This window comes from Heptranchias perlo, chromosome 9 (assembly GCF_035084215.1).
Source record: "Heptranchias perlo isolate sHepPer1 chromosome 9, sHepPer1.hap1, whole genome shotgun sequence".
NCBI lineage: Eukaryota > Metazoa > Chordata > Chondrichthyes > Hexanchiformes > Hexanchidae > Heptranchias > Heptranchias perlo.
Window position 1 is genome coordinate 66,241,183 of NC_090333.1, and position 12,855 is coordinate 66,254,037.

Genomic DNA, 12,855 nt, shown 5'->3' on the forward strand with positions numbered 1-12,855 from the left:
CGACACACAAAAGCCCAACTGCCCTCCCATTGGACGGCGCCGGGAATTCCGCCCGATTTTTATTGGCGTAAAGTTACATCACTGCGCTCCGTGTGGCTGGAGAACGGAACAAGCTTCCTGGATTCCCCGGGGGAGGGGGTGCTGCAAACGGCGGCGGTGGAGTGGGATCTGAAGGTGCTGCCACTGTAAAGTGTTTGTAATGAATGTGCACTCACCCTGATGCAGCAATGTCCTGGCAGCTTGTCCAAGGGGCTGAGTGAACGGTAGGTGTGCATATATATTTTAATGTGATTATTGTGCACCTAACTTACTTGTTGCAATACAGAGCCATCCCACTCAAATCTGCTACCCACTCTTCATTCTGTGTAATCGTAGTATTGTAGTCTTTACAGTTGGAAGATGCCATTCAGCCCATCGTGCCTGTGCCGGCTCTTTGAAAGAGCTATCCAATTAGTCCCATTCCCCTGCTCTCCCCATAGCCCTGTAAATTTTTTCCCTTCAAGTATTTATCCAATTCCCCTTTAAAAACTACTATTGAACCTGCTTCCAACAGCCTTTCAGGCAGTGCATTCCAGATCATTACAACTCACTGCACAAAAAAATGTTTCCTCATGTCACCTCTGGCTCTTTTGCCACTTACCTTAAATCTGTGTCCTCTGGAAACAGTTTCTTCTTATTTACTCTGTCAAAACCGTTCATGATTTTGAACACCTCTATTAAACCTCCCCTAAACCTTCTCTGCTGTAAGGAGAACAACCCCAGCTTCTCCAGCCTATCCACACAACTGAAGTCCCTCAACCCTGGCACACTCTAGTAAATCTCTTCTGCACCCTCTCTAAGGCTTTGACATCCTTCCTAAAGTGTGCACACCCAGAACTGAACACAATACTCCAGCTGAGGTCCTTTTATAAAGATTTAGCATAACTTCCTTGATTTTATACTCTTTGCCTCCATTAATAAAGCCCAGGATCCCATATGTTTTTTTTAACAGCCCTCTCAACTTATCCTGCCACCTTCAAAGATTTGTGTATGTGCACCCCCAGGTCTCTTTGTTCCTGCACCCCCTTTAAAATTGTACTGGGTTTATCCCTCTTCCCCTTTTTTGAACACTGGTGTAACTTTGTAATCCTCCAGTCCTCCAGCACCATCCTCACACCTAAGGAGGATTGGAAGATTGTGGCCAGAACCTCTGCAATTTCCACCCTTACTTCCCTCAGTAATCTAGGATGTATCCCATCTGGACCGGGTGACTTTTCTATTTTGAGTACTGCCAATCTTTAAAGTACCTCCTCTTTATCTATTTTTATATTTATATATTTAGAAATAGACAGTTTCCTAGAAGTAAAGGGAATTAGGGGTTATGGGGAGCGGGCAGGAAATTGGACATGAAGCTGAGTTCGGATCGGTCAATGCCCTGTGGGTGGCGGAGAGGGCCCAGGGGCTATGTGGCCGGGTCCTGCTCCGACTTCTTGTGTTTGGCCGGGTCCTGCTCCGACTTCTTGTGTTCTTTAGATTTGTGGTTGGGATCAGATCAGCCATGATCTTATTGAATGGCGGAGCAGACTCGAGGGGCCGATTGGCCTACTCCTGCTCCAATTTCTTATGTTCTTATGTTCTTATGTTCTTATCCTATCCAATATCGCTCCTACCTCCTCCTTTACTGCTACAATGGCAGCATCCTCTTCTCTAGTGAAGACGGATGCGAAGTATTCATTTAGTACCTCAGCCATGCTCTTTGCTTCCTTTTTATTCCCTCGTCGGTACCACCCTTCCTTTGACTATCCTTTTACTATTGAAATGTTTATAAAAGACTTTTGGGTTCCCTTTTATGTTAGCTGCTAATCTATTCTCATACTCCCTCTTTGACCCTCTTATTCCCTTTCTTTTTAAGATCTCCTCTGTACTTCCTGTATTCAGCCTGGTTCTCTACTCTTATATGAACATTACATTCGTCATAAGCCTCCTTTTTTCTGTTTCTTTTTGATCTCTATATATCTTCAGTCATCCAGGGAGCCCTAGCTTTGGATCCCTTTCCTTTCCCCCTCATAGGGATGTGATTACTTTGTATCCAAACCAACTCTTTCTTGAAGGCCTCCCATTGCTCAATTACTGTTTTGACTACCAATTTTTGATTCCAATCCACCTGGGCAAGATCCCTTTTTAACTCACTGAAATTTCCCCTCCTCCAGTTAAGCATTTTCACATTTGATTGTTTCTTGTCCTTTTCCATAACTATTCTAAACCTAATGATATTATGATCACAGTTCCCAAAATGCTCCCCTACTGAAACATGCTCCACTGCCCCACTTCATTCCCCAGAACTAGATCCAGTACTGTTTCCTCCTTGGTTGGGCTGGAAACACACTGTTCCAGAAAGTTCTCTTGAACACATTTCAGGAATTCCTCCCCCTGTTTGTCCTTTACACTGTTCCTGGCTCAGTCTATATTGGGATAATTGAAGTCCCCCATTATCACTACTCTATAGTTCTTGAATCTTTCTGTAATTTGCTTGCAAATATTCTCCTCTATCTCCTTCCCACTATTTGGTGGCCTATAGTGTACACCCAGTAGCGTAATAACTCCTCTATTGTTCCTTAATTCTAACCAAATAGATTCTGTCTTTGACCCCTCAACTGCATCATCCCTTTCCAGTGCTATAATAGTTTCTTTGATCAATACTGCCACCCCCTCCTTTCTCTTCTTCCCTATCTTTCCCGAATACCTTGTAGCCAGGAATATTAAGTACCCAATCCTCCCCTTCTTTGAGCCAGGTCTCTGATATTGCCATTATATCATAGTCCCATGCGACGACTTGAGTCCGCAGATCACCAACCTTATTTAAAACACTACGACCATTTACGCACATGCACTCCAAACTCATCTTAGACTGCCTCGCATTTGCCCCCTCCTTTTCTGAACTGTTCTTTACTCAAGTGCTGCTTGTCTCTCCCAGTCCTCTGTGCACCTTGTTTCTCCTCTCTAATGTTTCATCCTGGTGCCCATCCCCCTGCCAAATTAGTTTAAACCCTCCCCCACAGCACTAGTTAACCTTCCCGCAAGGACATTGGTCCCAGCTCTGTTGTGGTGCAACCTGTCCATCTTGAACCGATCCCTTCTGCCCCAGAATTGGTCCCATTGCCCCAAGAATCTGAAGCCCTCCCTCCTGCACCATTGCTCCAGCCACGCATCAACCTATCTTATCCCACTATTCCTATACTCACTAGCACGTGGCACTGGGAGTAATCCAGAGATTACTACCTTTTGAGGTCCTGCTTTTTAACTTCCTCCCTAGCTCCTGAAACTCTGACTGCAGGACCTCGTCCCTTTTCCTTCCTATGTCATTGGTTTCCACATGGACCACGACTTCTGGTTCTTCCCCATCCTCCTCAAAATGTTCTGCACCTTCTCCGTGATGTCCTTTATCCTGGCACCAGGGAGGCAACACACCATGCGGGACTCACGTCTGTGTTTGCAGAAATGCCTGTCTATCAACCTGACTATCTAATCCCCTATAGCAACTGCATTGCTTTTGCCCCCCCCCCCCATGCAGCCGAGTCTCCCATGGTGCCGTGGATTTGCTCCTGACTGCACTCTCCTGAGGTGTCAACGCCCTCACTGGTATTCAACACTGAATACTAGTTTGTGAGTGCCCCACTCCCTGGGGACTCCTGCACTGCCTGCCTGTTCCTCCGAGTCTGCCTAGTGGTCACCCACTCCCTCTCCACCTGAACTCTCTGTAGCTGTGGGGTGACCACCTCCTGAAATGTGCTGTTCACAAAACTTTCAGCTTCCCGTATGCACTGTAGTGACGCCAGCCGCCCTTCAAGCTCAGAAACTCTGAGCTTGTGCTCGAGCAATTGGCGGCACTTCCTGCACATGTGGTTTTCGAGGATACCCTATAGTTTCAATGCTATGCTAAAGTTGTAAAATATATATACTCCCAGTATTGGAACTAGCTACCAAGAACCCCCCATAATTTCAATGCTCTGCTAAAGGAGTAAAATGCCACCATAATGCACAGAAATAGCATTTCTAGCAGCTAAATGCTGTGCAATAAGTTATATAATATTGTGATAGTTAAAACAAACCTAATTGGACTGCAGTGATTGCTCATGGTGACATAAAAGGGAGATTTTCCTTTTGAATATGATGGATAATATCCGAGATAGCAATAACAAGAGGAGATGTCTCACAACATTGCCCCTGCTTGTTGCTGAGAGGCAAGATAATTTGCGCTGGGGCCAGTGAAAGCTGATCCTCGACACTGAATCCATAATATTCAATTTTCTTGGTTGCTGATCGTCATGCATTGTTTCTTTATAACACAAATTTTAAAGGCAATTTCCCCAATGGTTTAATGGGTAAATGAACCATGTAGTGTGAGTTAGCCCATGCAGAAAAGATCCCAGGTTTGAAAATTACGCTGAATTAACTGACCTGAGTAAGGTCAGTGGTGGGGTACTGTACCGCAATGGTCCTTAGCATTCCAAGTCAGGAGACACTCCTAATGTCTTGTGACATCTGCTAGAAAGGGCAACAGAGTTGACCACCAACATCACTGAAAAAAAGAAACGATTATCTGGTCATTTATCTCAATGCCATTTGTGGGACCTTGCTTTGGGCCGCGTTTCCCTACTTCAAAAGCACTTCATTGGCTGCGTAAGATGCTTTGGGACATCCTGAGGTCGTGAAACACACTATATAAATGCAAACAATTTTACAACACCAAGTTATAGTCCAGCAATTTTATTTTAAATTCACAAGCTTTCGGAGATTTCCTCCTTCCTCAGGCAAATTTGCCTGAGGAAGGAGGAAATCTCCGAAAGCTTGTGAATTTAAAATAAAATTGCTGGACTATAACTTGGTGTTGTAAAATTGTTTACAATTGTCAACCCCAGTCCATCACCGGCATCTCCACATCATATATAAATGCAAGTTCTTCTTCAACATTGGAAAAGATTTCCTCTGTGCTCCATATGTTATAGCTTATTCATTATAAATAGGTTTATGATTTTGTTACACAGATGACTTAGAGGAAATCTCCCCCCTCCCCTCATGTGAGAAAAGGATCAGCTTGACTTGGAAAACCCAGTGATTGAATAGCCCACTGACGTTCACTATCCATGCCCGTACATCAAGGTGGTCACCAGGACGTAGTGCCAAAGGGCTGTTATGCCCATGGAACTGTATCACAGCGCACAGGAGATGTGGAATAAAGGGAGAAAGCTTGAGGTAAGAAAATGGAATTCAGATTTTGGTAATTCAATCTTTGGGTGGAGTGGGGAACAAATTTGAAACCAATTTAATTCAAATGTATAACTCTGAAATTGGTCTAAAATTGTGATTAATGTATTCTTTTAAAATGAAGCTTAAATGAGCTCTTATAAGAACATAAGAAATAGGAGCAGGAGTAGGCCATACGGCCCCTGGAGCCTGCTCTGCCATTCAATAAGATCATGGCTGATCTTCAACCTTAACTTCACTTTCCTGCCTGATCCCCATAACCCATGATTCCCCTAGAGTCCAAAAATCTATCGATCTCAGCCTTGAATATACTCAATGACTGAGCATCCACAGCCCTCTGGGGTAGAGAATTCCAAAGATTCTCAACCCTCTGAGTGAAGAAATTCCTCCTCATCTCAGTCTTAAATGGCCGACCCCTTATCCTGTGACTATGCCCTCTAGTTTTAGACTCTCCAGCCAGGGGAAACTACCTCTCAGCATCTACCCTGTCAAACTCCCTCATAATCTTATATGTTTCAATGAGATCAATTCTCATTCTTCTAAACTCCAGAGAGTATAGGCCCAATCTACCCAATCTCTCCTTATAGGACAACCCTCTCATCCCAGGAATTAATCTAGTGAACCTTCACTGCACCACCTCTAATCATATTATGAAGTTCTAAGTGCCCTGTTACCAATTCCTTAATAACGGATTCCAGCATTTTCCTGACCACTGATGTCAGGCTAATTGGCCTGTAGTTCCCTGTTTTCTCTCTCCTTTCTTGAAAAGCGGGGTAACATTTGCTGCCTTCCAATCTGCTGGGACCGTTCTAGAATTTAGGGAATTTTGGAAGATCATAAGCAATGCGTCCACTATTTTTGCAGCCACCTCTTTTAGAACCCTTGGATGTAGGTAATTAGGTCTGGGGATTTATTGGCTTTTAGTCCCATTAGTTTTTCAAGAACTTTTTCTCTACTGATATTAATTACTTTAAGTTCCTCACTCTCATTAGCTTCTTGGTTCCCCACTATTTTTGGTATTTTTTTGTGTCTTCTACTGTGAAGACAGATACAAAATATTCGTTTAACACATCTGCCATTTCCTGATTCCCCATTATAATTTCTCCTGTCTCAGCCTCTCAGGGACCAACGTTTACTTTTGCTACTCTCTTCCTTTTTACATACTTGTAGAAGCTCTTACAATCTGTTTTTATATTTCTTGCTAGTTTACTATCATATTCTATTTTCTCCCTTTTTATCAATTTCTTGGTCATCCTTTGCTGGTTTCTAAAACTCTCCCAATCCTCAGGCTTACTACTCTTCTTGGCAGCGTTATAGGCCTCTTCTTTTAATCTAATACTATCCTTAACTTCTTTACAGTATTTCAACAGCAATCTGCTAAAAACAAATTAACACAAAAAGGAACAAGGTCAGATGCGACCCTTAACCGTGTTGGAAACCTTAACCTTATAGGCAGCGCACTAACCTTAAATGTAGACCTTGCTCTCCAAGCAAGTAGACATCAAATAGTTTTACCTGTAACAAACTGCTGAAAACATAAACCTATATGTAGGGTTTCTGATTTTCAGTTATAACGGGTAAAACCTCAATGGACAAAAAATGCATTTGGTGTTTATTTGGGTAACATGGTAAAGAAAAGGCAGATGATAATGTCATCTTTGGCTGGATTTGGACAATATCTTGGCAGCACAAGCTGGTTCTTATTAAATTGAAGAAAATTTCAGGATGCCTGATTGGACCAGTAAAGCAATCGTGAACAAAAGGCTCACTTTCAAATCTTCCTCTCCAGCTGAATTTAACTTTTCTAATATAGACAACTGAAACCAGCACTAAAACTCCAGATTTGGGGAAAATTAAAATGGCTGAAAAATAATAGTTGGAAATTGCAAAAAATATAAGCACCATAAACTGAAAACCTCATTGCACCCTGAGCTAAATATTGTTAACTTTAAATTGCCATATTGCCATTGGTTAGCATTTGGAGAGATTACCTTTGGGTTTTGTCCACTACTGACACACATTCAGGTTCTCAAACATTTTTCAGGCTTTTTTCCCTCATGAATTAATAATTACCCCCCTAGTACATCTACCATAAATCACTGTACACGTGCAACCTCAAATGTACATGGTTGGTTACTGATTGTGCACGCAGATGTATTGGAGGGACATATGAGTTATTCACTCTGCACAGGGTAATGGCAATCTGCTTTGCAAATCAAGTTGCAAATGCATGAGAGCATTCTGGGTAGTTATGTCAAGATGATGTATCTAAATTAAGAAAGAAAGAATTTGCATTTAGGTCGCATCTTTCACAACCTCATGACATACTGTGGCTACAAGAGCAGGTCAGAGGCTGGGTATTCTGCGGCGAGTGACTCACCTCCTGACTCCTCAAAGCCTTTCCACCATCTACAAGGCACAAGTCAGAAGTGTGATGGAATATTCTCCATTTGCTTGGATGAGTGCAGCTCCAACAGCACTCAAGAAGCTCGATACCATCCAGGACAAAGCAGCCCGCTTGATTGGCACCCTATCCACCACCCTAAACATTCACTCCCTCCACCACCGGCGCACTATGGCTGCAGTGTGTACCATCCACAGGATCCACTGCAGCAACTCGCCAAGGCTTCTTCGACAGCACCTCCCAAACCCGCAACCTCTACCACCTAGAAGGACAAGGGCAGCAGGTACATGGGAACAACACCACCTGCACGTTCCTCTCCAAGTCACACAACATCCCGACTTGGAAATATATCGCCGTTCCTTCATCGTCGCTGGGTCAAAATCCTGGAACTCCCTTCCTAACAGCACTGTGGGAGAACCGTCACCACACGGACTGGTGCGGTTCAAGAAGGCGGCTCACCACCACCTTCTCCAGGGCAATTAGGGATGGGCAATCAATGCCGGCCTCGCCAGTGACGCCCACATCCCATGAATGAATAAAAAAAAACATCCCAAAGGAGTCCATAGCCAATGAGTTGCATCTTAAATGTAGTTACTGTTGTTGAGGAGACAAACAGGCCAACGATGGCACAGCAAGATCCCACAAACAGCAAATGAGAGAAATGACTAGCTAATCTGTTCTTAGTGGCATTTGGTTGTGCATTGAATGTTGGCCAGGACACTGGGAGAACTCTCCTGCTCTTCTTCAAACAGTGCTATGGCACCTTTGATGTCTCAGTTTAACACGGTTTAACCCTGCGAATACACAGGGTCTGCTCAGACGAGGAGGAACGCGATGGACACCTACAGACGCTGAAAGACGCCTTCGTAAGAACGGGATATGACGCTCGACTCATCGATCGACAGTTCCGACGGGCTACAGCGAAAAATCGCATAGACCTCCTCAGGAGACCAACACAGGACGCAACCAACAGAGTACCCTTTGTCGTCCAGTACTTCCCTGGAGCGGAGAAACTACGCCATGTTCTCCGCAGCCTTCAACATGTCATCAATGATGACGAACACCTCGCTATGGCCATCCCCACACCTCCACTACTCACCTTTAAACAGCCACCCAACCTCAAACAGACCATCATTCGCAGCAAATTACCTAGCTTTCAGGAGAACAGCGTCCACGACACCACACAACCCTGCCACGGCAACCTCTGCAAGACATGCCAGATCATCGACACAGATACCACCATCACACGAGACGACACCACCCACCAGGTACATGGTTCATACTCCTGTGACTCGGCCAACGTTGTCTACCTCATACGTTGCAGGAAAGGATGCCCCGGAGCATGGTACATTGGCGAGACCACGCAGACACTGCGACAACGGATGAACGGACACCGCGCAACAATCACCAGACAGGAGGGTTCCCTCCCAGTCGGGGAACACTTCAGCAGTCAGGGACATTCAGCCACCGACCTTCGGGTAAGCATACTCCAAGGCAGCCTTCGAGACACACGACAACGCAAAATTGTCGAGCAGAAATTGATAGCCAAGTTCCGCACCCATGAGGACGGCCTCAACCGGGATCTTGGGTTCATGTCACGCTACACGTTACCCCACCAGCGAACAAATGTTATCTGTTTTTAATATAACTGGTCATTTGCTGTCTTTTCGATGTTTCTGGCTCTCTTTTTTTTTTGGTGGTTTGTATATTCGGGGGATCTGTAGGTAACACCTGTCTGTCTGCACACTGATTGCCTTGGCAACGGGCAGTTGAAAACACTGTCTGTAATCACCAAGTATTGTTCTGTGATTTATAAATGCGAAGGGTTCGAGGATTTCATTTCCACATTCACCTGAGGAAGCTTGTGAATTTCAAATAAAATTGCTGGACTATAACTTGGTGTTGTAAAATTTTTTACAATTGTCAACCCCAGTCCATCACCGGCATCTCCACATCAGTTTAACACCTCATTCGAAAGAGAGCACCTTTGACAATGCAGCACTCTTAGCATTGCATTGAAGTGTCAGTTTAGATTATGGGCTGGAGTGCATCTTGACCCCACAATCAGCTAACTCAGATTCAAGAGTGCAACCTCTGAGGCACGTTGACACAATTTAGTCTGAATTATCAGAAGTGGACAAATGTAAGGAATCTTACAACACCAGGTTATAGTCCAACAGTTTTATTTGAAAATCACAAGCTTTCGGAGATTATCTCCTTCGTCAGGTGAGTGAGTGAAAGGTTCTCAAATCACATATCTTATATTAGGCTGGGACACGATCACACCAATCAAAGGTGTCGTTGGTGTTCAGACAGGTTAGCCACGGAAAACAGTACATCCCAGTATACTGAATACACATTGGGTCAGATTACAAAGCCAGAGAAAGAGACCCGAAAGGCAGAGAGAGAGAGAATGTCCAGTTGTATTAAAAACAGATACTATTCTATTCCACATCAGAAGTGGAATAGAAACCTGAATTGTAATTCAATTTTCAATGTATACTATTAAATGCAAAATAGTTCAAAGGACTCGGTAATAAAACAGGTCGATTGGAACTTGAGATCTTATTTATAATAGAATTGTTTTTATTAAATAGTTAACTAATGAAGCAGAGATGGTGATTGATATAGATTTAAAGTGATTGGTAGAAAGATTAGAGTGGAAATGAGGAAATTTTTTTTCACCCAGATGGTGGTGGGGGTCTGGAACTCACTGCCTGCGAGGGTGGTAGAGGCAGAAACACTCAACTCATTAAAATTACCTGGATGTGCACCTGGAGAGCCGTGACCTGCAGGGCTACAGACCAAATGCGGGAAAGTGGGATTAGACTGGGTGGCTCGTTTCTCAGCTGGCGCGGACATAATGGGCCGAATGGCCTCCTTCTGTGCCGTAAATTTTCTATGATTCTATGACTAGATATTAAGAAATAACACAGTAACAGTGCAATCAATGTTACTATTTAAAATGGTCTTTAAATAAAACTTCACAGATCTGTACAGTAAGTCAACCCTATCCTGGGTATATTGTCCTGACATAATTGACCATTGTTTATGTATATTTGTAGGGGAAAAATCATACACACATTAATTGGAAATTGTGTCAGGCAGAACTCTGGATAGCACACAAGGATGAATCAATAATACACTGTCCTCATTATACACTGGTTGTTAAATGGAACAGTCAAGTTAAATAACTTATTTTAAAATTATATCAAGCTACTGATAGCTTATTAAAGTTATAATAACATTTGATCTAAATGCCCAGAACTTTCCTGTGCATTTGTAAGCTTCCAATTTGATTTACCAACCAGAATCCAGCCAGCCCCTGCAGAATGAATAATTTGTCAGTAGGTCCAATACATTTGTCAGTATTCCACACACATGTAAGATCATGGGCATGTGCAGTTTAAATATTAAGATTAGATTTTATAACACACTTATGTACCACCTTGTCTAAAAGCTTCACAAAATAAATGACTTTAGAATCACAGTAACTGTTAGGCATCAGTCGTGGCTCAGTGGTAGCACACTTGCCTTGGAGTCAGAAGGTTGTGGGCTCAAGCCCCACTCCAGAGACTTGGGTACATAATCTAGTCTGGCGCTCTACTGAAGACATTAAACTGAGGCTCCGTCTGCCCTCTCAAATGGACATAAAAGATCCCACGGCACTTTTCGAAGAACAGTGGGGAGTTGTCCTGGCCAACATTTATCCCTCAATCAGCATCACTAAAACTGTTTATCTGGTCATTTATCCCCTTGTTGTTTGTGGGATCTTGTGTGCAAATTGACTGCTGCATATTGAGTAGAATGGGCCTATACCCTCTGGAGATTTTTTTTTATTCGTTCATGGGATGTGGGCGTCGCTGGCATGGCCAGCATTTATTACCCATCCCTAATTGCCCTTGAGAAGGCGGTGGTGAGCCGCCTTCTTGAACCGCTGCAGTCCGGGTGGTGAAGGTTCTCCCACAGTGCTGGTAGGTAGGGAGTTTCAGGATTTTGACCCAGCGACGTTGAAGGAACGGCGATATATTTCCAAGTCGGGATGGTGTGTGACTTGGAGGGGAACGTGCAGGTGGTGTTGTTCCCATGTGCCTGCTGCCCTTGTCCTTCGGGTCGCAGGTTTGGGAGGTGCTGTCGAAGAAGCCTTGGCGAGTTGCTGCAGTGCATCCTGTGGATGGTACACACTGCAGCCACAGTGCACCAATGGTAAAGGGAGTGAATGTTTAGGGTGGTGGATGGGGTGCCAATCAAGCAGGCTGCTTTGTCCTGGATGGTTTCGAGCTTCTTGAGTGTTGTTGGAGCTGCATTGATCCAGGCAAGTGGAGAGTATTCCATCACACTCCTGACTTGTGTCTTGTAGATGGTGGAAAGGCTTTGGGGAGTCAGGAGGTGACTCACTCGCCGCAGAATACCCAGCCTCTGACCTGCTCTTGTAGCCACAGTATTTATGTGGCTGGTCCAGTTAAGTTTCTGGTCAATGGTGACCCCCAGTCTGTTGATTGTGGGGGATTCGGCGATGGTAATGCCATTGAATTCAAGGGGAGGTGGTTAGACTCCCTCTTGTTGGAGATGGTCATTGCCTGGCACTTGTCTGGCGCAAAGAAGTTTAGAAGAATGAGAGGTGATCTCATTGAAACATATAAGATTGTGAGGGGGCTTGACAGGGTAGATGCTGAGACAATGGGGGAAAAATTGGATAAGGTTCCGTTCTGGGCAATGGTGGCGTGATGCGCTGTCACCCCGCGCCAAATGGACCCTGGACAAACAAGACGCAAGTTTGGTCCCAAGGGAGCACTTACCTGCAATCGGCGTTCCTTTCCAGGCCTTGCACGTGGAATCAATGCAATTCACACTTTCCACCACCAGAGGGTGCTCCATCTCTTAAAGGGAAGATGTTTCTGAGAAATCTCTTAAAGGTAGCTGGTACCTGTTATTTGATGAAAATAACAGTCTACTATCTGCATAGAGTCTGAACAGAAATCAGACATCACACACATAAAACACAGATGCGGATCCCATCCCTATATTTACACACTGATGAGTTATGTTAAAATATTGAATAAAAGTTGCGCATTACTAAATCCCACACCCTCCAATCTGCACACCAGACCTCACCGATCTGAGTTGGTACCAGACCTGCAAGAGTGCATGCACCGAGGTTCTCTGCTGATACACTAGAGAACTTGGGTGCAAGAGGTGGACAGAAG

At 44.2% G+C, this 12,855-nt stretch overlaps 1 long non-coding RNA gene across 1 annotated transcript; it reads left to right on the top strand.

Moving 5' to 3' along the window:
- Positions 1–135: 135 nt before the first annotated feature.
- Positions 136–10,189, top strand: LOC137325053 (uncharacterized). Its single transcript, XR_010963793.1, has 3 exons — positions 136–263; positions 5,025–5,232; positions 8,457–10,189. It is a non-coding gene; the product is annotated as an uncharacterized lncRNA (long non-coding RNA).
- The last annotated feature ends 2,666 nt before the right edge of the window (positions 10,190–12,855 follow it).